General features: G+C 42.4%; 1 protein-coding gene across 2 annotated transcripts in view; it reads left to right on the top strand.

Annotated features, from left to right (window-relative positions):
* EXOC4 (exocyst complex component 4) overlaps nucleotides 1-24,761 on the top strand; it is a 611,454-nt gene that overhangs the window by 31,891 nt on the left and 554,802 nt on the right. The gene's annotated exons all lie outside the window — the stretch shown is intronic.

The following is a 24,761-nucleotide window of genomic DNA, read 5'->3' as shown; positions in this document are numbered from 1 at the left end:
CTGTCACTCACTCTGTGCTTGATCTTCAGCCTGTCAACCTCTTTGGCTTCGTTGCTTCCCTCAGCCTTTTCTGAAGTGGACTCTGAGTCTCTAATCTCCCTTTCTCCCCTTGTCTTTTGTCCATGGTTTTTTGAAGCCACCTTCTTCTTTGCACTTCATTGATTCCTTTCCTTCCTTCTGTCACTGTGCCCCTTGCCATGCTGGGTTTCCTACTGCATTCATGACTTTGGTTCTTGTTCTCACTGATGACTTCCTCCACTGTACGATCCTTCTCTCAGCTCCATCTATTTCCTTTCCCTTACATCTCCTCCCTCACTGACTCTTGTGCTATCACCCTGGCCATCTCTCCTCTACCTTTCACTCTTCTAGAACCATAGGACTGGAAGGGACCTCAAGAGGTCATCTAGTTCAGTCCCCTGCTCTCCTGGCAGGACTAAGTATTATCTAGGCCATTCCTGACAGATGTTTGTCGAATCTGCTCTTAAAAATCTCCAATGATGGAGATTCCACAACCTCCCAAGGCCATTTATTCCAGTGCTTAACCACCCTGACAGTTAGCAAATTTTTCCTAATGTCCAACCTAAATCTCCCTTGCTGTAATTTAAGCCCATTGGTTCTTGTCCTATCCTCGGAGGTTAAGAACAATTTTTCTCCCTCCTCCTTGTAACAACCTTTTATGTACTTGAAAACTGTTATCATGTCTCCTCTCAGTTTTCTCTTCTCTCCTCTGTCTTCTCTTCTCCAGACTAATTCTTCTTTCCAGACTAATCCTCTTCTTGTAACTACCTTTTCAGTCATCTGCCTCCACCTCCTTCTCTGCTGAGATTTCGCCAGTTTTTTTTAGAAAAAAAGAAAATTGAATCTTGCCAGCAAGAATTTGCCTCCTCCCTCTCCCATTCTCTCTCCCATTTCCCTTTCTCCAACTGGCAGGCCTCTGCTTTCTCATTCATCACAGAGGAGGAGAGGCTTCTTGCTTAACAACTCAACTCTCTCTTTTACTGTTTCCCTCTAATTCCTCTATCTGTGCCCTTGTTCCCATTTCTTCCCACCTCCTGTAATTCTCTGCTCTTTCTCCATCCCTCTTATTTAAGTGCTCTTTCTCCTGGGGCTCATTTTCATCTGCTTTACAAGCACACCTTTCATCCTCAGTCATGAGGAAGCCTCCCTTCACCCACACCCTCTCCTCCAATTACTGTCCTATTTCTCTCCCTTCCTGTTTCCAAAAACCTAGGGCATGGTGCCTAGACTTCACGACCAATCTAGATTCCACCCCCTGCCAAAACTACTCTTTCTTTACCAATGACAATCTTCTGCAAGGGGTGGGAGTTTTCTCTGTTCATATTGTTCTTGATTCCTCCACAGAATTATGTTGTTTCTTGAAATCTTCTCCTTCACTTCCCTTCTTTAATATCATCGTCAACTCGGTTATCCTTCCTGTCTCCCAGGATCACAACCTTAGTGTTACCTTTGACTCTTCTCTTTCCCACCTTGTAATCCATCACTTCTCAAATTCCTGTTGCTTCTTCCTCTTCAGTATTGCCTATCCTTTCTTCACTTTTCCCCACTGCCAAAACTCACTCTTGATTTCATTTTTTCTGGTTCCTCTTCTCTGTACTATCCAAAAAGTGGCTGGCTAAAGTTGTCTTCATTTCTCGCCTCTCATAAAATCTCTTTTCAGGCTTCCTGTTACTCTTGGCCTCAAACTCAAGCTCCTCATGTTGGCCTTCAATGACATACATAATTCTTCCCCCGGGTACTACTCCATATTGTACAACTCCATCCCTTCCTTCCTTTCTGACTCATTACACGCCTTCCAATCCTCTTGTGGCTGGTTTTCTTCAACTCTTTGCACTCTTGCCTTTGTGCTTCCTTTCATGCCACCCTCTACATCTTGTCTGCCAGTCGTCTGTCTCTGTCCTCCCTCCTTAAAAAGCTTTTCTTCCTGGAACTCTTTTTCAGCCTTGTTCTCCTCATCCTTCTTTCCCTTATTTGAACTATTGTCCTGTCTCTTGTCTGCCTTATTGTAAGTTGTTTGGGGCAGGTCATGAATCTGTTTTGTAAAGCACTATGGACATTTCTGGTACTATATAAAATATTAAGTCAAGCCTGTTATAATTCTTGGAAGGTATTAATAGAGCCACAACTAGAAGAGCAGGGATGGCTAGGATTTACTTAGATTTTGAGGTATTTTTTGTCAAAGTCCTTGATGGAGGAAATACGTTATCTGGGGTGAGACGTATTCTCTTGTATTCAACAAAAACTAGTTAAGAAAGTGGAATAAACAGGCAATGCTCAGTGAAGAAAGAGTTAATGGTTGATACCCTGTGGTTTAATATTAGGACAGTTTAAACTCATTGTTAACTTGGTTTTTTTCCCCTTTTCTGTTACACTTGACCTAGTTAAACCTGTTAAAGAGCTAGTTTGTTGGTCTTTAAAGAATGGTTGCACAGAGGACCATACCCTGACTTTGTGAGAGTGGTGTTCTTCCGGAGAATAGTCCCATTTCCAGCCTGTGCTGAGTTCTGATTCTATTGCTATAGGAAATGAAAAAGTAATGCTTTGTCTTCCAAGAGCTTTGCAAATATTGACTAATCCTTTGACTCCTCTGTTAGTTAGTATCACCCCAGTTTCATAGATGGGAAACAAAGGTACGCATAGCTGAGACTTGCACAAGGTCGTAAGGGAAGTGAGTGTTAGTGCCTGCTCTTTGTGCTCAGGCTGCTAGACGGTACCATGTTTGTTCTTCGGCTAGGGTTATCGGTTGTGGTTCATCAAGGTACGTTGCTGTAAGGGGTTACCATTTAGCTTTTAAACCAAGAACTGCAGGGAAAGCTACAAGAAAAACGATTCACGTATTAATCCTTTCATCAGTACTTTTCAATTCCCATTTCAAGACAAGTGCAGCTATAATATGTAAACACAATAACTTATCTGCATCCTGACTGTTTTAATAGACAAAAATTGGTGAGGGCTCATTGGCTTTTGCCATCTTCTTTTAATTCTTCCTGTTCGTCAATGTGATGTTATAATCATGTGCTGGCTGCAGGATAATACCTTTCTCTCTTTATATGATCTGAATATTGTATAAAATAATTATTAAACTGTCAGGGATGCAGAATGTTTATAGATGTGCTTGTCCTTTTGTTTCCCTCCTCAAGGTAAACAGCTGCTGTTGGTTTATAAAAAGCCCAAAGTGATCTGACAAGGCGCTTGTATCCCTTGCATTGAAATTGGAGCGCTGATTAATATTGTTGCCTGTAGCTTTGTGATATGTACAGTCTAAATTAGACCTTTGCAGCCTTTGTGTTGGGTTGATGCAAGCACATTAATGGCATAATTTCTGGTTGCTGCATCACATTTCTGCAGTCTGTTCTTTGTATTCTACTCACATTAATTGAAGTAATTTTGCCACTGAAGCGTGTTTCAAACCCTGCATTTAAATTGAAATTTTAATTCCCTTATTGTTTGGAAAAGATGGCTGAAGATGGCTTGTTACAGGTTTCATTATCACTCAAAACACTCCAGCTGCTGGTTCTAATGTACAATGACTGATTAATTCTGGAAAGAATTATTAATATAAAAATGGCAACTTTTTCCCAATAGTATGAGCAAGATGCAAAGGTATTTTATGACAGCTCATGTTTGTATGAAGTTAGATTTCTTTCTTTTTTTTTTTTTTTTTTAAAGAAGTGGATTTTTTATTCAACTGTTTACATCAGTCTAAAATTGCACAGTTGAGCTCTGAACATCAATTAGGCAACTTCTATGATATAGCATCTCCCAAAAATTCATTGCAGAATTGCAGTTAAATGCTGTTTGCTGAGCCAGAGAGGAGAATTTGGGGGCTCTGTACTAATTACTAGTCACATATTCCACAAGTAAAATAACTTGTTTCAAACCTCCTTCTGAGTGTGAAGCTTTGAATACGTTTTTTTTTTAAAGTGCTAAACATGCACAGCTCCCACTGAAGTCCCATTTGAGGTCCTTAATTATTTTGGTCTCCTTTTTATGTGCACATTTTTAGGACTCAGTAGCTGTATAATTGGAGAAAGGATACATATATTAAGTCTAAATAATCATTACTAGCAGCACCATTTACTCTTTGGTAGTAATTGGGCTTATGTCCACTATTGATTGACATAATATATAGCATCAAGTGGAGTGCCCCAAGGGTTGGTCCTGGGGCTGGTTTTGTTCAATATCTTCATTAATGATCTGGAGGATGGCGTGGACTGCACCCTCAGCAAGTTTGCGAAGACACTAAACTGGGAGGAGTGGTAGATATGCTGGAGGGTAGGGATAGGATACAGAGGGACCTAGACAAATTAGAGGATTGGGCCAAAAGAAATCTGATGAGGTTCAACAAGGACAAGTGCAGAGTCCTGCACTTAGGACGGAAGAATCCCATGCACTGCTACAGACTAGGGACCGAGTGGCTAGGCAGCAGTTCTGCAGAAAAGGACCTAGGGGTTACAGTGGACAAGAAGCTGGATATGAGTCAACAGTGTGCCCTTGTTGCCAAGAAGGCTAACGGCATTTTGGGTTGCATAAGTAGGGGCATTGCCAGCAGATCGAGGGATGTGATCATTCCCCTCTATTCGGCATTGGTGAGGCCTCATCTGGAGTTCTGTGTCCAGTTTTGGGCCCCACGCTACAAGAAGGATGTGGAAAAATTGGAAAGAGTCCAGCGGAGAGCAGCAGAAATGATTAGGGGTCTGGAGCACATGATTTATGAGGAGAGGCTGAGGGAACTGGGATTGTTTAGTCTGCAGAAGAGAAGAATGAGGGGGGATTTGATAGCTGCTTTCAGCTACCTGAAAGGGGGTTCCAAAGAGGATGGATCTAGACTGTTCTCAGTGGTAGCAGATGACAGAACAAGGAGTAATGGTCTCAAGTTGCAGTGGAGGAGGTTTAGGTTGCATATTAGGAAAAACCTTTTCACTAGGAGGGTGGTGAAGCACTGGAATGGGTTACCTAGGGAGGTGGTGGAATCTCCTTCCTTAGAGGTTTTTAAGGTCAGGTTTCATGAAGTCTTGGCTGGGATGATTTAGTTGGGAATTGGTCCTGCTTTGAGCAGGGGGTTGGACTAGATGACCTCCTGAGGTCCCTTCCAACCCTGATATTCTATGATTCTATGAATATTCACTTGAGGAGGTCTGATATTCTTCACATAGTATATTGTGGACTGATACCCAGGACGGTGGGAGAAAACACTGGGACGAGCCAGGTATTAGGAGGAGTAGAAAGGCACTCACTTGAACAGTGAGCCTGGAGGGAAAGGCTGTGAAGCTAACTGACAAGGTGACTGCAACAAAGAGCCTGGGTGATGGGGTGTGAAAGTGAGAGAGACAGGACTGGGACAGGAACAGTCTGGAGAGAACAACACAGTAAAAGAGGCAGTTAGAGGCAAAAAAGCATCGCTTAAAAATTGCAATTCAAATCCTACTGAGGAAAATAGGAGTATAAATTATGGCAAATCAAGTGTAAAAGTCAAGTCAGTCTGTGGAACTCATTGCCAGGGGATGTTGTCAAGGCCAAAACTATAACAAGGTTCAAAAAAGATTTAGAAAAGTTCAGTGAGGACAACTCCATCAATGTCTACTAGCCAAGATGCTCAGGGATGCAACCCCATGCTCTAGGTGTCCCTAAACCTCTGACTGCTGGAAGCTAGGACTGGATGATGGGCTGGATCACTCAACAGTTGCCCTGTTCTGTTAATTCCCTCTGAAGCACCTGGCATTGGCCACTGTCAGAAAACAAGATAGACACAGTACAGCTCGTCCTCTTCTAGTGCTGGTCCATGTAGAGGATGACAGCCTACTGTTGCTATCAGTTATTCTGTTAGCTCAAGTGGCAGAGGTCTGTGCGGTGGCTCTAAAGGTTCCAGCCCTGCTGATGTGATGTCAATGTGATGCCACATGATGGAATTTGTTTTTCAGTTTGTTTAAACCTAAGAAATTACACACTAAAGAAGAAGAAACAGTATGTGATCGTGTAACTAAAGACTGTATCAATGTTAAAGCCACAAGGGGACCAAACTAAGGATGCACAGGCAACCTTGAGTCTGGCATTTCCTAACTTCTTAGTGCCTGACTTTGCAGCCTTACTATCCTTTTAACAGATTTTTTTTGTGTTAAATATTTATATAGGTAACTTTTTATATTAACTGTATACTTACACACACTCACTTCCCCCAGCATTAGAACACAGCTACCGCTATGGTGGAATATACCAGCTGTTTAACAAAGCACACTAATGTCACATAATTAGGCTAGCAGCGAGGATGGATTTCTTTTCACATCCTGCTTTACTGTGAATACTGTAAACCACACCAGCGTGCTCCCTGGGAGTTTGTTTTATTATTCTATCTCCTTATATGGTCTCCATCACCAGTGTCTCAGTGCCTCACCATCATAAATTAATTTATCTTTATAGCACCCTAGGGAAAGTAGGGAAAACTATTTATCTCTGCTTTTCAGGTGAGACACAGAGAGGCTAAGTGACTTGCCCCAAGTCACAAAGAGAGTCTGCGGCAGAGTGGGGAACTGGACTCGGATCTTCTAGGTCTCTGTTGAGTGCCTAAACCATGAGACCCTCTTTTCTATCTATTCTGTGGAAATTTTACCCGAGGAGATAAAAATTGTGGGTGGGGTAGAGATTAGATTTTCTCCCCATCGCATTGGGTCAAGGAGTTTGCCAACCCTCTTAGCTTTTTTATGTTTTTTCCTTCAAATATTAAGTGCTCCTGTTTAGGTTTCCTTGTGCCAGCGAGAGAAGTACGTAGCTCTCCTTTTCTGCGTTCTACGGTGAATAATAGCATCCAAGATTTCCCTTGAGAGCTGGACCTACTTCTTGAAGCCAGGTCGCATTGTTGCCAACTTCAGTTTAGTCTCTAGAATTGAGCTTGTGAAGATTACTGTTTGTTATTGCATTCGATTAACAGCATTCAGCCTAAGATCATTTGTTCAGAATAGGAGCCTAGATTGCAGTTAAATTAGGTCGTTTTCGGTTGCGCTGATGCATGTTGAGTTCACCGTCTGCCTCCGTATTGTGTGATCTCTGAATCCTAGCTCTCTAGAATCTGTCCTATCTTTTTGCGTAATTTATTATTTATTTATTGAGCATGTCGCTTTGCTTAGTGCTGTGCAACACAACCGCTACCCTGAGGCGCTTACAAGCTAAACTAGACAAAGCAGCTCTGATACCCAGAACACTGCGCAAATCAGAGTCTTTGTGGTGGTGTTAGATTGCAGTCCAGCACTGAGGCTTTGAGGCCGAAGTAAATTTTTAAAGTGGGACTTGGCTGATGAGAAGTTCCTGGGAAGTGGGAGACTTGTTCATAGACACATGAAAGAAAGTGCAGAGATGAGTGTAAGGACAATGAAATAATCAGTCATGACACAGGCTTGGGATGAAGGAACAGGAGGTATAGGTAGAGGGGAGAAGAGAGGAATGAAGGGTTGCAGAAGCTTGTATGTGAGTTCAAGTTCCTCATCCTTGACGTGGAAGGTGATGGGGAGACAGTCAAGGGTTTTAAATAATTGAGATGTTTTCCTGGGGAAAAGAGGAGAAAATTGTTCTGCTATTTTTCCACTCCCAGGGTGGAAGTGCACTAATTGGTTGCCATTTAACCATCTCCTACCTTTCCCTGCATCTCACATTAGTAGCATACACTGGCAGTTAGGGTGGGAAGTAGAAGTCTTATCAGGAGGGATGAGCTGGAGGGCTGATGAGAAGCGCAGTCAGGAAAGTAACAAATACTTTCCTCATGGATTGTATTTTCTAAATGGACAACCAACTTAATATGGGACAATCTCCACTCATTGATATATTTTGCTTTCCACAACCAAATCTCTGTGCAACTTTTCATGAGTGATGTACCCGAGTATTCAGATTCTAATAATTAAACTGTATTGTTAAAATCTATTCACCAAAATTTGGGTTATTGCTGATAATGTATTCTATGTATCATATGACTTTTAAAAAACTAACTTTGTATTTGTGGATAATCTAACACTATACCCAGTTGTATAGACACTCTTTTCCAACCTATGTATTATATAATTTTTTTTAACATTAGCTTTAATAACATTTTTAAATCTGTTCCAAGGTAATGTTGGATATCTGTAATCTGAGATGGAAATTGAAGCAAGTATGTAGCATCGTCCTGCCAGTATGTGGTTGCCCTGAGCAAAAGCTCAGGTTAGTTGTAAACTGTCAATCTAGAAATCCTTTATAGGAAACAAACATTTGTTGGCATTAATATTGTACATAATTAAAATTTGAAAAAAATTGAACTCATTTGTTACTATTTATATACTTTTGTTCACTATCTGCATTTCTCTCATCTCGGGCAATAAAAATCGGTAAGGGCAGTTTTTCATTGTTTTCATCAGTTTTGCTTTCTGCATCTTCCTGCTGCAATGTTTTGCTTTCAAACACTTTAGCAGAATGTGTTTGTTTAAAACAAATGTTTTCATTGGAGTTTAAAAAAATAGTCTGTTGGTCCTAGCATTTATAGAGGCATATTTTTACAAAATTTAGAGTTTGGGCTATATTTAAATGTTGTCCCCTTTAAATAACTCAAAGAATAGTACTTCCAACATTTTTGGGGGGAGGCCGTTCCATGTTCTAACACATCTTCCATTGGGAAGTTGCCTTGATTAAATAGCCAGAAATCTGTTTAAAAAAGGAAAATGTGAAATTTACATTCCTGTGGATTTTGGTGGACACATTGCTGTAAGCATTAAGACAAACAAACAAAATCCCTCCTGACTCTGTTAAAACAACTCATTCATAATCATTTTACTCATCGGCATAGCTGATAATTTCTGTCATTGGTGATAGCTGTAGGATTTGACTGGGGAGAGAAAAGAAACAGGTCCTTTATTTTTATTGTAGCTAATGTTTGGTGAGAGCATGTTCTAGTGATTAGCACATGAGTATGAGAGTAATGAGTTCTTATTCTTATTTATTATGTTGTATTACCATAGTTTCTAGGAGCTCTAGTGATGAAGTAGAACCTCACTGGGCTAGGTGGTGTAAAAACACAGAACAAAAAGACAGTCCCCACCCCAAGGAGCTTATCGTTGAAGTATAATTGTAGCCCTGGCTCTGCTGCTGGTTTACCAGGCAAGGCACTTAAAATGCTGTGCCTCAGTTCCCCTATATGCTAAATGGGTATATTATTCTAAGATGTTGTTTGTATTATTTGTTTACCTCAAAGTGGCATGATAAGACTTCGTTTATTAGGTTTATTAATTTCCTTATAGAAGGCATTTGTGCTAAGTAGTAAGTGTTAGAAGTGAGCTGGAAAGATGTTCTGTTTTTGTATTGTTTCTCTTGAATTCAGTTTTCTGATCCTGTTTCAGTTGGTTTTTTTTAATTTGCTATGATAGATTTAAAGATATTTGAAAGTAGAAATTCATAAGTGGAGTGTTTCTTTCCCTTTGTAACATCTTATCATTTCTTCCCTTAATGTACTATCAATAACTTCATCTCATTCCTTTTATCCTGTGAATTTCATTATCTGAGGGAGTCTGTTGCATTAAACTGTTAGTGCCTAATATTTGCCTCATTTGCATTGACACATGCTTGACCTCAGCCCCTCCACTCTTAGTTAATGCACCAACAAGCACTGATATCTCTCTGGAGTATTATCATTTGGTTGTTAGCTCAACTAATAACAACCATTCATTTAAGCTGATGAAAGTTTATTAAATAAAAAACACGCAGTAATGAAGGTGGAATGGAGGTAGCTAGCATCCTGTTTTTACTGGTGAGAGTTTGCTGAGTCTATACGAAAGCTACTGGATTTTCTATGGAAATGGGGACACCAGTCCAGTTGTGATCAATTATTTCGTTTAGAAACAAGCGTTTCTGAACACTTAATTTGATCTCCACTGATTACAATGTAGACACAGTAATAAAACTTTAGACCAGGGGTCGGCAACCTTTCAGAAGTGGTGTGCCGAGTCTTCATTTATTCACTCTAATTTAAGGTTTCGCGTGCCGGTAATACATTTTAACGTTTTTAGAAGGTCTCTTTCTATAAGTCTATAATATATAACTAAACTATTGTTTTATGTAAAGTAAATAAGGTTTTTAAAATGTTTAAGAAGCTTTATTTAAAATTAAATTAAAATGCAGAGCCCCCCGGACCGGTGGCCAGGACCCGGGCAGTGTGAGTGCCACTGAAAATCAGCTCGTGTGTCACCTTTGGCACACGTGCCATAGGTTGCCTACCCCTGATTTAGACTTTTGCTTGAGATAATCAGCCCTGTCTGTCTAATGATACATCCCCTCTTGGATGTGCCATCCAAACAGCAAATAGCTTTGTGGTTTACGTTTCCATCCTTTCACACATGGGATTCATACCATAGCTTAGACTAGAGGTCTTTGAGCAAGAAACTTTGGTTTAATAAGGAAAAATGTAGTGATGGCGTGCCTTTCAATTGATCAAGAAAAAAAAGGTTAAATTTCTAGCCAGCACCATCCATTATATAACTGAATGAGAATCCTTTATTTTGCCAATGGAATCTTTGGTAGTTTTTTATTAAGCTGACTTATCAAGGCTGTTTTGCAACATTATTAACCACTTAAATTTCTCTTATAATGCAACTGTAGTAATGTTTTTTGCAGTAATCACTGCTTCTTCAATTATTTCTCTTTAATTCTGAATCTCATAGTTCTGTGCCTAGTAAATTATGGAACATGTATTGAGAGAGAAATCACTCAAGATCTAGAGGATAGTGGAAAAACATAAAGCATACATCTTGCCAAACAAACTTGATTGCATATTAAAAAATACAGCTGCAGAGTCAGTGGATGAAGGGAAAGGAGATATACTATTATCTACACCTCTACCCCGATATAACGCAACCCGATATAACACGAATTTGGATATAATGCGGTAAAGCAGTGCTCTGGGGGGGCGGGGCTGCGCATTCCGGCGGATCAAAGCAAGTTCGATATAACGCAGTTTCACCTATAATGCGGTAAGATTTTTTGGCTCCCGAGGACAGCGTTATATCGGGGTAGAGGTGTATTTGTTTTACCATAGTACATAGAAGCCGCAGTCATGGACCTGGACCCTGTTGTGCTAGGCGCTGTACAAACACAGAACAGAAAGATGGTCCCTGCCCCAAAGAGCTTGCATGAGGGGCAGTATGGAAAAAAGCACCAAGGTGCTTGTTTGAAAACGTGGTAAGTGGGTGATAGAGGCTGGCATTATTGGCCCATTGGAGGTGAGAGTCAACATTTCAATACTGAATGAGAGATGATTGGTAGGATAGGCCATGAAGGGCCTTGAGAGTGAAGACAAGCAGCTTGTGTTTGATGCAGTAGAGAAGGGGGGACCCAAGTATAATATATTTGGATTTTAGTAAAACATTTAATACAACTGGGATGAATTTGGCCTAGTGTGACTCCACTGAAATCAATCCAGTTACCAGTGGATAAACTTGGCACAACGTTGCATGAAATCTTGCCCTCAAAAAGGCTTGGATAGAAACACTGTCACATAGAACGCCAGGGTTATGCTAAACTGCCCATAAACAAAGGTTTATGTAAAATGTTCCCATTTGGGGAGGAAGCTGTGGTTACCTCTGGAGATTAGTGTTAATTCTTGTCTCACAGAATATCTTCATTTACTATAAATGGCACGTTGGAGAAATTTGCAAGCCATACTAAATTGAAAGGAGTTGAAAATGCCAGTGACAACGGAGAAACAGGACAAAGAAGGAGCTTCAGAGATTAGAAACATAGGCTGAAAATAAAACGGCAAGCTGAGAGACATGGGAAAAAATTATTCTTTGTAATACAATAATAACACGAGGCCCTGCATATGATAGCCGCCCCATTGTGCTAGTTACTGTACAGACAGGTAGGAGACCATCTCTGTTCCGAAGACCTTACATTCTACAAAGTACGCTCAAACTCTGTTTAGTGACAGTTAAGGTTGAATCAAGACTTAAGTTCCCTCTAAGCTGCATGGCCGCGCAGGTGCTCAGGGCTGCGGCGGGGAGCGATGCCTCTCCCCCAGGCCCGGACCTGCCACGGCAGGGAGAGGCGCCCCTCCCCCAGCCCGTCCCGTCTGGGACACTACTGGGTTTATAATGGTGCCAGGCCCGTGCTTGACAGGGCCCCCGCCGGCCTGGCGCGGCGCTCCACTTCACTTGCGCTGTGGCCCAACAGCCGCAGCACTGGCTCCTCTCATCTCTGGCCCCTCCGCTGCGCTCCTCTAGGCCCACCGGCCCAGGGCTTTCCCCCCTCCGCCTACTCGCTCCTCTCAATCGGCCAGCTGAGGGTTTCTCTCTCCGCCCCTGCCCTCCGTCACCAGCAGGCAGCAGCTGCCGGCCAGTGACGGTGAGGGGTGGTGTGTGGAAAGGAGCCCACAGCCACTACTGCTCTGCCGGGCTGCTGGTGAGGAATGGTCTGCCGCTTTGGGCTCCCCTGGGGAGCCCGAAACTGCGGACCATCACTGGTGGCCCAGACTGTAGATGGACCTGCTGCGGCCGCAGGAGAGGCAACCTTCCCCCGGCCCCAACCCAGCCCCAGCCCGGACCTGTCGTGGCCAGGGGAGAGGCACCCCAACCCAGCTCCGGCCATGGTCTGCTGCAGGGGAGGTGCCTATCCCGCGGCCCCAGCCACAGAGTTGCCGTGGGGGGGAGAGGCGCCTCTCCCCCACAGCCCAGGTGCTGCTGGGGGGAGTCCTCTCTCTCCCCACTGTAGCCCCGGGGCAGCCTGCACTCCAAACCCCTCATCCCCAGCCCCACCCAGGAGCCCACCCTCCCAGCTGGAGCCCTCACCCCCCTGCACGCCAACCCTCTGCCCCAATCCTGAGCCCCCTCCTACACTCCAAACCCCTCGGCCCCACCCCTGCCACATGAATTTTGTTATGTGCAGCAATATGGAGGTGATGTGTGACACACTACCTCCATATTGCTGCACATAACAAAATGCATTCCGCACATGCGTGCGAAAAATTAGAGGGAACGCTAATCAGGACACAGCCCATCAAATGTAAACCAGAAAAGCATGGGAATAATAAATTCAGAAAAAAGTCTTACATTCCTTGCTGCTTTCACAGTGCCTACAACAGTGTTGGCAGCACGCTCCATAAGGCTTTCGCGTCCACCTCCAACAGACTCTGAAAATCATTATGCATCCCCCCTTCCTGAAACTGGTACTCCAGTGCAAAACATTAGTATTACATTTAGACACTCTTGTATAAATAGATCGGTACATCTGACTGTCACACACTCCCTGCGTTTGGGAAGTTATTCTTCATTAATGTGGTGGAGGTTGCCATTAAGATTTTGTGCTAGAGTAGAAGTGAACAAGGAGGTAGTAGTTCCACAGAGCAGGAAAGCGGTGGTTTCTGTCTCTGGGAATCAGCATCTTGGTTCTTCCAGTCCCAGTCACTTCATGACAGAAAGGCATTGCTGAATCGGAAGGAGTTAGTAGGAACTAAAATGATTTGGGGGGCTGGTAGGATTCAGGAAAGATTTGAAAGAGCTAAATTTGTCTAGCTGGGGAAAGAGACAACTTATGAGGGACACAGACCTTAAAATGTTTGTAAAATTAAGGTGGAAAAGAAGTTAGTGTAAGACAGGGGGGGGGGGGGGTTCCCATACAAGTGCTAACAGGCAAATGCGAAAGGGAAAATTTAAGTTGAATATTAAGCAGAATAACCTGCTGGCGAGATCTTAATAGTCTCCCAAGGGAAGTGGCGATAGTGCCATCATTTAGGACATTTTAAAACTAGAAGTATTATAACAACAAAAACAGTCCTGCATTAGCAGGGAGATTGACTGTGTTGTCTACTAGTTCTCTTAGAGATCAAACTTCTCTGAGGCTGGGTCTACACTGCAGTGGGGGTCCGACCTAAGATACGCAACTTCAGCTACGTGAATACCGTAGCTGAAGTTGCGTATTTTAGGTCGGCTTACCTGGCGGTGAGGACGGGGGAAAGTCGACCACTGCCGCCGACTCCGCTGCCGCCTCTTGCCGAGGTGGATTTCCGGAGTCGACGGCAGAGCGATCAGGGATCGATTTTACCGCGTCTTCACTAGACGCGGTAAGTTGATCCCCGATAGACCGATTGCTACCCGCCGGATCGGCGGGTAGTGAAGACATACCCTTATATTATGAAACTGATAGGCCCTATAACCAAAGGGTTGACTCACCCCTTACTTCTCAGGAGGTAGAACAATGGAGTGTAATGGTCTTTTTAGATGACTCCTTAAAAACTGAGCTGCCCACCTTCCTCATTTTTCTTAACCACTATGCACCTTCCTTCCCACTGTTGTGCGGTGTGATTGATCATTGCCTGTCTCTGCAGGGGTGGCTGCATTTCAGTGGTGCTATCTGAATATAAAGCTCTCTGGAAGCCTTTGGTAAAAGGTGCTGTATAAATGCAAAGTGTTATTTACTCGTTGATTTGCGCAGCATGTTAGTAATCTATCTACCTTGTTTCCCTTTTTCATCAAACTTCTGTTCTAACATTGTCTGCTTGAATCAGGATGAAGGTATTTCATTCTCCATTCTCCTGCATGCCTGAACATTGCCTCCTGTTGTAGGTTAATGTTCCAATTATTTCAGTCTTTAGTCTTGATTCGTTCCTTACCCTTTTTGTTTGTGTGTGGCAATTCCTATTAGTTTTTCTCTCAGGATGACTTTAGCCATTTCTGAAATATTCCCTTAGGTAAGGTCTTCATTAGCACTGAATCTTTTATAACTTTTCATTTCTGCTCTTAACTTTTTAATGTTACAGGGTCAGTTTTGAACCTTTGGAAAAATTTCTTTTGAGACCAGCATGTAATACATTTCTGGTCTTTCTCATCCCACCAGGAATGACCCACCGATGGGCTGTGTGTGGGGTGTCTGCTGATTTTCACCTCATAGGATAAGAAATAGGCCACAAAATCCCACAGGAGTGAGTGAAGGAGAAGGATGCTTGTTTCCTTTTGTTTTTACTGTTACCCTGTTCTGTGTCTGTCCCAACCCTGAGCAGCACCTAATTTCTCCTCTCTTTTGCTTCCCCACTTCCCACAGTGTTCCTTTCTGTGGTAAAATCTATTCCATTTCAGAGCTGATCACAGTAGGGATAGATGAAGCAACAGCCAGGTGCACATCAGTGAATTTTACTAGCCTCAACCTCCCTGTCCTCAGCCCATCCTCTGCTCAGCATCATGCCATGTCTCTAATCCCGCAGTTCCGTGTCAGTGAATTTTACTCACAACATGTAGTTTTTGGGTCCCCCGGCCGGGTAGGAGAAGCTTGAGAATCACTCATCTGGTATGGGGCTACTCTCACACTTAAAGTTATTGCACATGCTTATGTGCTTTGCTGAATCAGGGTCCTAATCACTAAGCCACTCTCCATATTTTTCCTTTTCTGTCTGATCACAAAAATTTCAGCAGTAAGAGACTATCTGTGCCCATCCACCTTTTCTTGCTGATAGTGGCAAACATTATAGGTCAGACCCCCCACTGTTGTAAGTCAGGTCTAAATTGACTTCAGTGGAGCTGTGCCAATTTGGATCTGGCCACACACGTTTAAACCATCTTAGTCATTTTACTTTCCTGTCTCCCATGAAATTGAATTTCTTGTTTGTTTGTTTTTTAAATCAGTTCTCTCCCTTTTAAATGTCAGCATTGTCTTTATTCATACAACTGGGCAGTTAAAACCTTCTAGGTTGTTGATATTTATTTGCCATGTTGTCCAGAAAGTTCAGCTGTCTTTTTCCTTTGTCATGTATTGTTGTGTGTGGCTTTTTTCCCCCCCTCTTGTGAGCTATCACACTTTTATGCTTTCCATTATCTTTCCAATATCCCTTTCCTCCATATTTTCTCATCCGGCAATTGCTTTTTGTGTTCATGTACCAAGGGGCCTCTGAACTGTGAATAGACTTGTGTCCCCAATATAAACTCAGTGTTCATTCCCTACTCCCATTCTTACCATCCATTATTTGTATTTCTTCTTGCCCAAAGAAGCATCTAAGGAACAGTCCCCAAGCCCAAATTCTTATAAACCGCCAGAGACTAGGACCTCTCTGTTCATCCATCATGTAAGATGGAAGACTAATATTTTGTTCCTTATAACAGTGGTTTTCAAACTTTTTAGGCTGAGTACCCTTTTCCAAATAATATAGTCTACTGTTTGCCAGAAGCTGGGAATGGCCGATAGGGGATGGCTCACTTGATGATTACCTGTTCTGTTCATTCCGTCTGGGGCACCTGGCATTGGCCACTGTCGGAAGATAGGATACTGGGATAAATGGACCTTTGGTCTGACCTAGTATGGCTGTTCTTATGTTCTACTGCTATGTTCTATGTTCTTCCATCTGAGATAGGCAGAGGTGATGCGTGGGGGGGATGGGACGCAGGGTCACATGCCCCCCCACAGATTTCTGCCTTCCATTTAGCAACAGCTTCTGGGGGGGGACGTGGCGGAACATTTGTGGGGGCAAAGTGGTGATGCCAGGCAGCTTGGGCCAGCCCTGTATGGCGGGGCTTGGGGAGCGAGTGCCACCTCCACCCCTGACTCACCTCAGTGGGCCATGGAGCTTATCTGGGTGGAGGGGGCGCAGCCAAAAATTGTAACTCAAAGGGGGAGCTCAGCTCAAAGTTTGAATTTTTCCGCCATTACAGGGTTTTTCTCGCATAACCCCAGACAAGAGCTTGCATACCCCAGTTTGAAAGCCACTGCTTTATAACATTTCTCCTCCCGAACTCTCATCTCTTAACTCTGTTCCCAAGTGTGAAATGTTCTGAGAAATGTGTTTTCTTTAGAGAACATTTAAAGGTAGATTTAGAGCTGCTTAGAAAACTTAGATTGAAATGAAATTTTGGGGAAAAAAATGGTTCACGTTTTCCAGCCATATTGTTAGTGCTCCCATTTCCTTTGATGAAGAGCAGTATGTAAGGACTAAGTATTAATAGTATCCTTAATTTGGGATTTGAGTCATGTGGTGATAGGGAGGAGGTTAGAAAAAACAAAGCTTGAGGGGAGGGGAATCTGTCTGTTCTTTACTGACACTAGAGCTGGAAGAAAGTAAGTCCTGTCATCTTACAGAACAGCTATGCTGCTCCTAAATGGAAACAATCCCGTGACATCACGCTCACATGGCTTCACCTCTCCTGAATTGAGAGCTGAATTCCTTGGCTCATTCATGGGATAAATTTAGTACTCCACAAAAGCACACTATTTTTGCCATTGGCAATATGAATGCAGAATTTTGAATAAAGGATTTTACAGAGTACTTAGAAGATTTGATAAGTCTTTCAAAATGCTTTTATAATCTGGTTGCTTTTGTAATGCCAACATTTACTCCGTGACCACAATTGTATCCTATTCTAAGTGTACGGGTATACAGTGGTGGTGGTGTGTCTCAGGGCTGGTCCACACTACCCGCCTGATTCGGCGGGTAGAGATCGATCTTCTGGGATCGATTTATCGCATCTCATCTGGACGCGATAGATTGATCCCAGAAGCGCTCCCCCATCGACTGCGGAACTCCTGCTCGCCGAGAGGAGGAAGCGCTGTCGACGGGGGAGCCTGCCTGCGCCGCGTGGACCCGAAGTAAGTAAATTTAGTTCGATCTAGGAAACGTCGACTTCAGCTACGCTATTCTCGTAGCTGAAGTTGCGTTTCCTAGATCGATCCCCTGCCCCAGTGTGGACCTGCCCTCAGAGACTACTTTTTGTTAACTATCCATGGCTATTGGTTTTTATTGCTATTTCATAAAGCACCTATCTGAAAGGATACTAAAGTCCTTTTATTTATCTACATAATACAGACACATTCCTTCACCCTCCTCTGAAAACCAGATACCTATGAGATGGGACATAGCAACACACAGAAAAGCTACACCAATCTTTTAAGAGAGGAAATGAAGAATAACAACCAATTCTGAAATCGCAGAGGCAATCTAGATCTGTACACTCTGAGTTTGAACTTGATCACTGAACTTGCGAGGAATAACGCTTCCCCTCTGCCCCCATTTTCCTTAAAGACTGTTTCTGGCCAAGACATCAGTTTTATGTTTCCTCTGAAAGAAGTCTGTAATACACTACTGCTCCTGAATTAAAAAAAAAAATCCCAAACTCTCACACATTTAACACTGGAAACTTTAGAACAAAAATTGAAGTGCTATTTAGATTGTAAATACTTTGGGGGCAGAGATAAGAGCATAACAGTGGCCATACTGGCTCAGACCAATGGTCCATCTAGGCCAGTATCCTGTCTTTTGACAGTGACTAATTCCAGGTGCTTCAGAGGGAAGGAACAGAACAGGCAATCATTGAGTGATCCAGCTCCTATTGTCCAGTCCCAACTTCTGGCAGTGAAAGGTTTAGGGACACCCAGAGCATGGTGTTGCATCCCTGACCATCTTGGATAATTTCATGGAGGACAAGTCCACCAATGGCTATTAGCCAATTCTTTTTTAACCCAAATATACTTTTGGCTTTCACAACCTTACATGGCAAAGAGTTCTACCGGTTGGTTGTGCATTGCATGAAGAAGTACTTCCTTTTGTTTCTTTTAAACCTGCTGCCTATTAATTTCATCAGGTGACCCCTAGTTCTTGTGTTATGTGAAGAGGTAAATAAGACTTCCTTATTCACTTTCTCCACACAGTTCGTGATTTTATAGGTCTCTATCATATCCTGCCTTAGTCTTCTCTTTTCCAGGCTGAAAAGTCCCATTCTTTTTAATCTCTCCTTATATGGAAGCTGTTCTATACCATTAACCATTTTTGTTGCTCTTCTCTGTACTTTTTCCAATTCTAATCTGTCTTTTTTGAGAAGACATGACCAGAACTGCACAAAGTATTCAAGGTGTGGGTGTACCATGGATTTATATAGTGGCATTATGGTATTTTCTGTCTTATTATCTATCCCTTTCCTGTACATTGAGCTGATGTTTTGAGAGAACTATCCACAATGACTCCAAGATCTCTTTCTGGAGTGGTAATAGCTAATTCAGATTGCATCATTTTGTATGTATAGTTGGGATTATGTTTTCTAATGTGCATTACTTTACATTTATCAAAATCTGCCATTTTGTTGCCCAGTCACCCAGTTTTGTGAGATCCCTTTGTAACTCTTCACAGTCTGCTTTGGACTTTACTATCTTGAGTAATTTTATATCATCTTCAAATTTTGTCCCCTCGCTGTTTACCCCTTTTTCCAGATCATTTATGAATCATCTGGTCCTACTACAGATCCTTGGGGAACCGCACTACTTGCCTCTCTCCATTCTGAAAACTGATAATCTATTCCTACTCTGTTTCCCATCTTTTAACCAGCTACTGATCCATGAGAGAACCATCATTCTTATCCCATGACTTCTTAGTTTGCTTAAGAGCCTTTGGTGAGGGATCTTGTCAAAGGCTTTCTGAAAGTCCAGATACACTATATCCACTGGATCACACTTGTCCACATGTTTGTTGATCCCCCCCCCTCAAGGAATTCTAAGAGATTGGTGAGGCTGATTTCCCTTTACAAAAGCCGTGTTGACTCTTTTCCAGCAAATCGTGTTCATCTGTGTGTCGGCTAATTCTGAAAGATAGTCTCTATGTTCTGTGTTTGTACAGCACATAGCACAAGCGGGGTCCTGGTTTGTCTCTAGGTCTCCGAGATGCTACTGCAATGCAAATAAATATTAATACTTGTTTCAGGCTAGCACAATGCCAGCATCACAAATACAGTATGCTACAGATTATCTGAATAGCATGGGGGACATGAATTTTATTTGGCTAATTGGGAATTTTGATAATTGAAAGGGCAGGAGCCATTCAGCAGCGGAGTGGCCTCCCCTGTGGCCAGGGGCGGCGGCTCCTCCTCCTCGCAGTCCCTGTGCTGTGCCCTGCACACTCTCTCCCGTGACAGCGGGGCTGCGGAGGGCTCCTTGTATTGCCATAGTGCTGGTGACACCCAATCCATGCAGGCATTGAGTGCAGAGCAGAGACCCCCTGGCCAGGACTCTGATCTGCCAGACCAGGACTGCAGCCTTCCCTTGCACCTTGTGCTTGCAGGGATCTGGTGTCATCGGCCCTGTGACAGTGCATGGAAACCTTTGCAGCTCCGCTTTCTGATCCTGCTCACTCATGCCAGTGGCAGCAGAGCTGGAGCAGGCTCCCTGCACATTCAGCAGCAGGGTGGCCTCCCCCATGGCCAGAGGCTTCTCCTCCTTCTCCTTGCAGTCCTGGCCAAGGATCTTTGGTTTATTATCTGAACCTCTGCGTTATATGAATCCCTTCCTGGTTCCCCAGCGTGAGATCCGTGGGGGACAAGAAAGGGATTCAGATAATGCAGAGGTTTGGATAGTAGGGTTTCGGATACATGGGTGTGTATTGCTGATATCTGTTAGCAAAATGGCTCCCCCTAATTTCTAAAATAGGTAGATTTTTAAAATCCCTAATTTTGAAATATAGGTCACAGATTATTAATGGAGAGGAGGCTGCCTTGCAAAATGGTTAGTCTTCTTCTAAAGAATGGAACCAGAAGCACAGGCAACTCTTTGGTTTGGGTTTTTTCTCTTTGCTGTCAACAGAGAGCAGCAGCATCAGGAGTTTTTATATTAAAAAAATATAATTTGAAGATCCAGAAAGTTCAACTGGGTTGGCACCAGGATAGATGTGTTGGACTCCATTGATTCCTGTGGCAAGATCCACTGTGCTCCCTTGCTGGAAGATCGCACCAGTCATCAACCAGTGGAGAGGTGTAGTAAGTAGCTTTAAGGACCCCACCACAGCAACAAATTTCTAATTTACATGGAAGAATATATTCAGATCTAATCATGATTCTGAGATTAAAGATCATGAGATTGGCCCTAATCTGCAAGAACTTGAAATACATTTTTATTAGGAAAGTTGTTTTGGTTATATATTAAAAAGATAATTTTCTTTAGACAAAGGCTGAAACATAGAAAGTTGAGGCCCCCACTTTCCATTTAACCCCTGTGAGATAGGTAAGTATTGTAACCATTCTGTGAGTGTATAATATAAAATAAAAGTAGTGTAAGTGTCATGCCCAAGGTCACTCAATGAGTCAGTGGCACAGCAGGGAATAAAACTCTAGTATTCTCATAGATTCACAGGTTATAATGCCAGAAGGGACCATTGTGATGATCTAATCTGACCTCCTGCATAACACAGGCCATAGGACTTCTCTGTATTAACTTGTGTTTGAAGTAGAGCATATCTTTTAGGAAAACATCCAATCTTGATTTTAAAATGTCCAGTGATAGAGTATCCCCCACAACCCTTGGTAACTTGTTCCAATGGGTATTTACCCTCACTGTTTTAAAAAAAAATTGCACCTTATTTCTAGTCTGGATCTTGTTATACCTTTGTTTGCTAGAGTGGAGAGCCCTCTATTATCACATATTTGTTCCCCACTCAGGTATGTGTAGGTTGAGCAAGTCACCCCATAACCTTCTCTTTATGAAGCTAAATAGATTGAGACCCTTGAGTCTCTCACTATAAAGACATGTTTTCCAATTCTTTAATTATTCTCATGGCCCTTCTCTGAATCTCTCCAACATATCAATGTCCTTCTTGAGTTATGGACACCAGAACTGGACACTGTAGTTCAGTAGCAGTTGGACCAATGCCAAATACAGAGGTAATAGAACCTCTCTACTACTCAACATTCCCTGTTTACACATCCAAGGATTACATTATCACAGGATTGTCCTGGGAGCTCAATTTCAGCTTATTATCCATCACGCCCCCCCCTGTCTTTTTCAGAGTTACTGCTTCCCATGATAGTCCCCCATTCTGTCAGTGTGGCCTACATTCTTTGTTCCTACATGTATGACTTCACATTTGGCCATATTAAAATACCTTTATGTGTGCCCAGATCACCAGAATGCCTGGATTGCCTGGTATCAGGGACCTGACCGCTTCATTATTTACCACTCCCCCAATCTTTGTGTCCTCTGCAAACTTTATTAATAATGATTTTGTTTTCTTCCAGGACATTGGTAAGATTATTAAATAGCATAGGGCCAAAAACCAATAGCGGAGGGTCCCCACTAGGGGAAAAAAAATCTGCTTGATTATGATACCCCGTTTATAATTATATTTTGAGAACTATTAGTTAGCCACTTTTTAATCAGTTTAATACAGGGGTAGGCAACCAATGGCACGCGTGCCAAAGGCGGCACGCGAGCTGATTTTCAGTGGCACTCACACTGCCCGGGTCCTGGCCACCGGTCCCGGGGGCTCTGCATTTTAATTTAATTTTAAATGAAGCTTCTTAAACATTTAAAAAACTTTATTTACTTTACATACAACAATAGTTTAGTTATATATTATAGACTTATAGAAAGAGACCTTCTAAAAACGTTAAAATGTATGACTGGCACGCGAAACCTTAAATTACAGTGAATAAATGAAGACTCGGCACACCACTTCTGAAAGGTTGCCGACCCCTGGTTTAATGTGTTCTGTATTGATTTTGCATTGGTCTAGTTTCTTACCCACTCCCAGTCCAGTGTTCTAACGGTGTTTGATGGGCAAACTAGAATAGAATCCAGCTTGCTCTTCTGTAACTTCATTGGCTTTGCAGTACTCACAGGGATAAATGCTGCTTTATGTGAGTAAAGAAAGGGGATTTGACTTTGCAGCCACACAAGGAGAAGATAGGCTTTAGAAGATGCTGTTTTTTACATAGGGTTTATTCCAGCTCCCAGTGAAGTAAATAGAAATCTTTACATTGGGATCAGTGGAGCTGAATCAGACCCATATTTCCTTTTTCTCACCAAAACTGTTCTTTAAATAAAAGCTTTCCCCTTTAGCCTCTTGTGTCTTGGCAATCAACAATAAATAGGGGTTTACTGAAGTGTGGCAGTGGCTAGTTAAAAGGCTCAGAGCCTGGATAACATTGCACCTTGGCTGTGTTGTTTACCTCTAGAATTCAATCACTGTGAAAGTGGCGTTATCAAGGGCATAACTCTCCAGCATGTCTAACTGCAAATATGAAGTGTCACAAACGCCATTTCCCAAAAAAAAAAATTGCTGTATTTTTCGCCAAAGAAGAAAAGTAAATGTATATGGACTTTTTTTTTTATTAATACACTAAATGATTGACTATTCTATTTGTTTTCTTAAAGCTTTGCTTGAGAGTTTTATGTTGATATAATAGTTTAGTTTTGTGCATGGCCATTTTTTTTTTTTGGAAGCGCGAGAAGAAAAAGAAGAGAAGAGCCCAGTGATGCGAGTGAAAAGTAGTGTGTCAGCTTTCAAAATGCCTACTTCTTTTTTCCTCACTGCATCCCACTCCCTTCCCATGTCACAATCCTTTTACCAGCTCTGTTTGTTGATTTAGGTCCGCCTGAATTTGTTCCTGATCCGGTGAAATGCTGAATGTTTGCTGGGCGGTACCTAATACCCCCAGCTTTCATTGAAGTCCTGGGATGTTAAGGACTCAGCACCTCCAAAGGCTCAAGGTCTTTCAGCAGACACAGTCAACGCACACCATTACCCACCCTCCCTTCTATCAAGGGAGGGTGGGTAATGGTCTCCCTCTTGTCCACAACGCCTTCTACCTACAAGGCTGCAGGCCCTTCCCTAGCACAGATCAGCAGAAGAGGGAGTCCCATCCAGTCCCTCCTGACCAAGGGATGATGGCGGTTGATAAAAGTGGAGGAGTCTAGGGTATTTAACAAAGACTTAGCTGATTCTTTCCCTTAAGAATAGAAATTCAGTATTTCATTTTTTTGATAAAAAGTGACAAAGAGTCCTGTGGCACCTTATAGACTAACAGAAGTATTGGAGCATAAGCTTTCGTGGGTGAATACGCACTTCGTCAGACGCATTTTTTTTTATGCTGCATGCATTGTCATAGTACCTGGGCGCTATATAGAGTTCAACAGCAATACAGACATAAGTTCTACTAAACAGGTCAGGCAGAATAGAACATTACAAACTACAACCATGCACTGATAAAGTCCTCTGACCTCGGGCTGTAGAAACCAAGAATTGGAAAACTATCTGGCTAAGGAGATATGCCTTACGCTGTGCCCCAAAGGCCATCAGGCCTCCGCTCTCATCCACGAGAGGGAGCAAATTTCACAGGTATGGACTTCTTGCAGAAGCAGAGAAGTCCAGTTTCTTATAAATTTCTCTATTAATATAAAAGACCTTAATGGCTGAAGGCTGCTTCAGGGTAATTCTGGATTTTGGGGTAAGTAAAGCAGGACATAGTTGGCCCATGTGCTGTCTGTATTTGTTAATATTTATTAAGGGATCAGACCTTAGCTTGGCTGCCTGCTTACTAAATCTCCTTGCTTTTCATTTTTAATATCTAGCTGACAGGTACACTGTTAATTTAAATTCTATGTTGTAAGCAAATGTCTTCACTTATTTTAGTAACAGCATCTTAGATTATTAAAAGAGAGAGATTTAAAAAATTCAATCCACTTCCATTTATGCTGTTTTATATTTGCATGTCTTTCAGCTTGGATGATGAAAATCTATGGAATAAGTTTCACTTTTGTTGATAGTCACTTTCAGGTTTTTAGTGCTGTGGTGTTTAGATTTCAAACATTACAAAGGCTATGGTGTATCTCTGAATTCAAAACAACTGCAGAAATGTTTCTATTGATCATAGATTTTATAAAAGCTTGGCTTTACAAAATGTAAATGCTGGGCCAAATGTAAATTGACATTGTCTCTTTAATCTACTAATTTGTCATTCCGAGAGATTTGTGGTCAAATTCATTTTTAGGGCACAACTGAAAATTAG

Source organism: Terrapene carolina, unplaced genomic scaffold (genome assembly GCF_002925995.2).
Source record: "Terrapene carolina triunguis isolate 2854851 unplaced genomic scaffold, T_m_triunguis-2.0 Scaffold68, whole genome shotgun sequence".
Classification (NCBI taxonomy): domain Eukaryota; kingdom Metazoa; phylum Chordata; order Testudines; family Emydidae; genus Terrapene; species Terrapene triunguis.
Note: the sequence above shows the minus strand (reverse complement) of the source record. Positions and strands in the feature narration are given on the sequence as shown.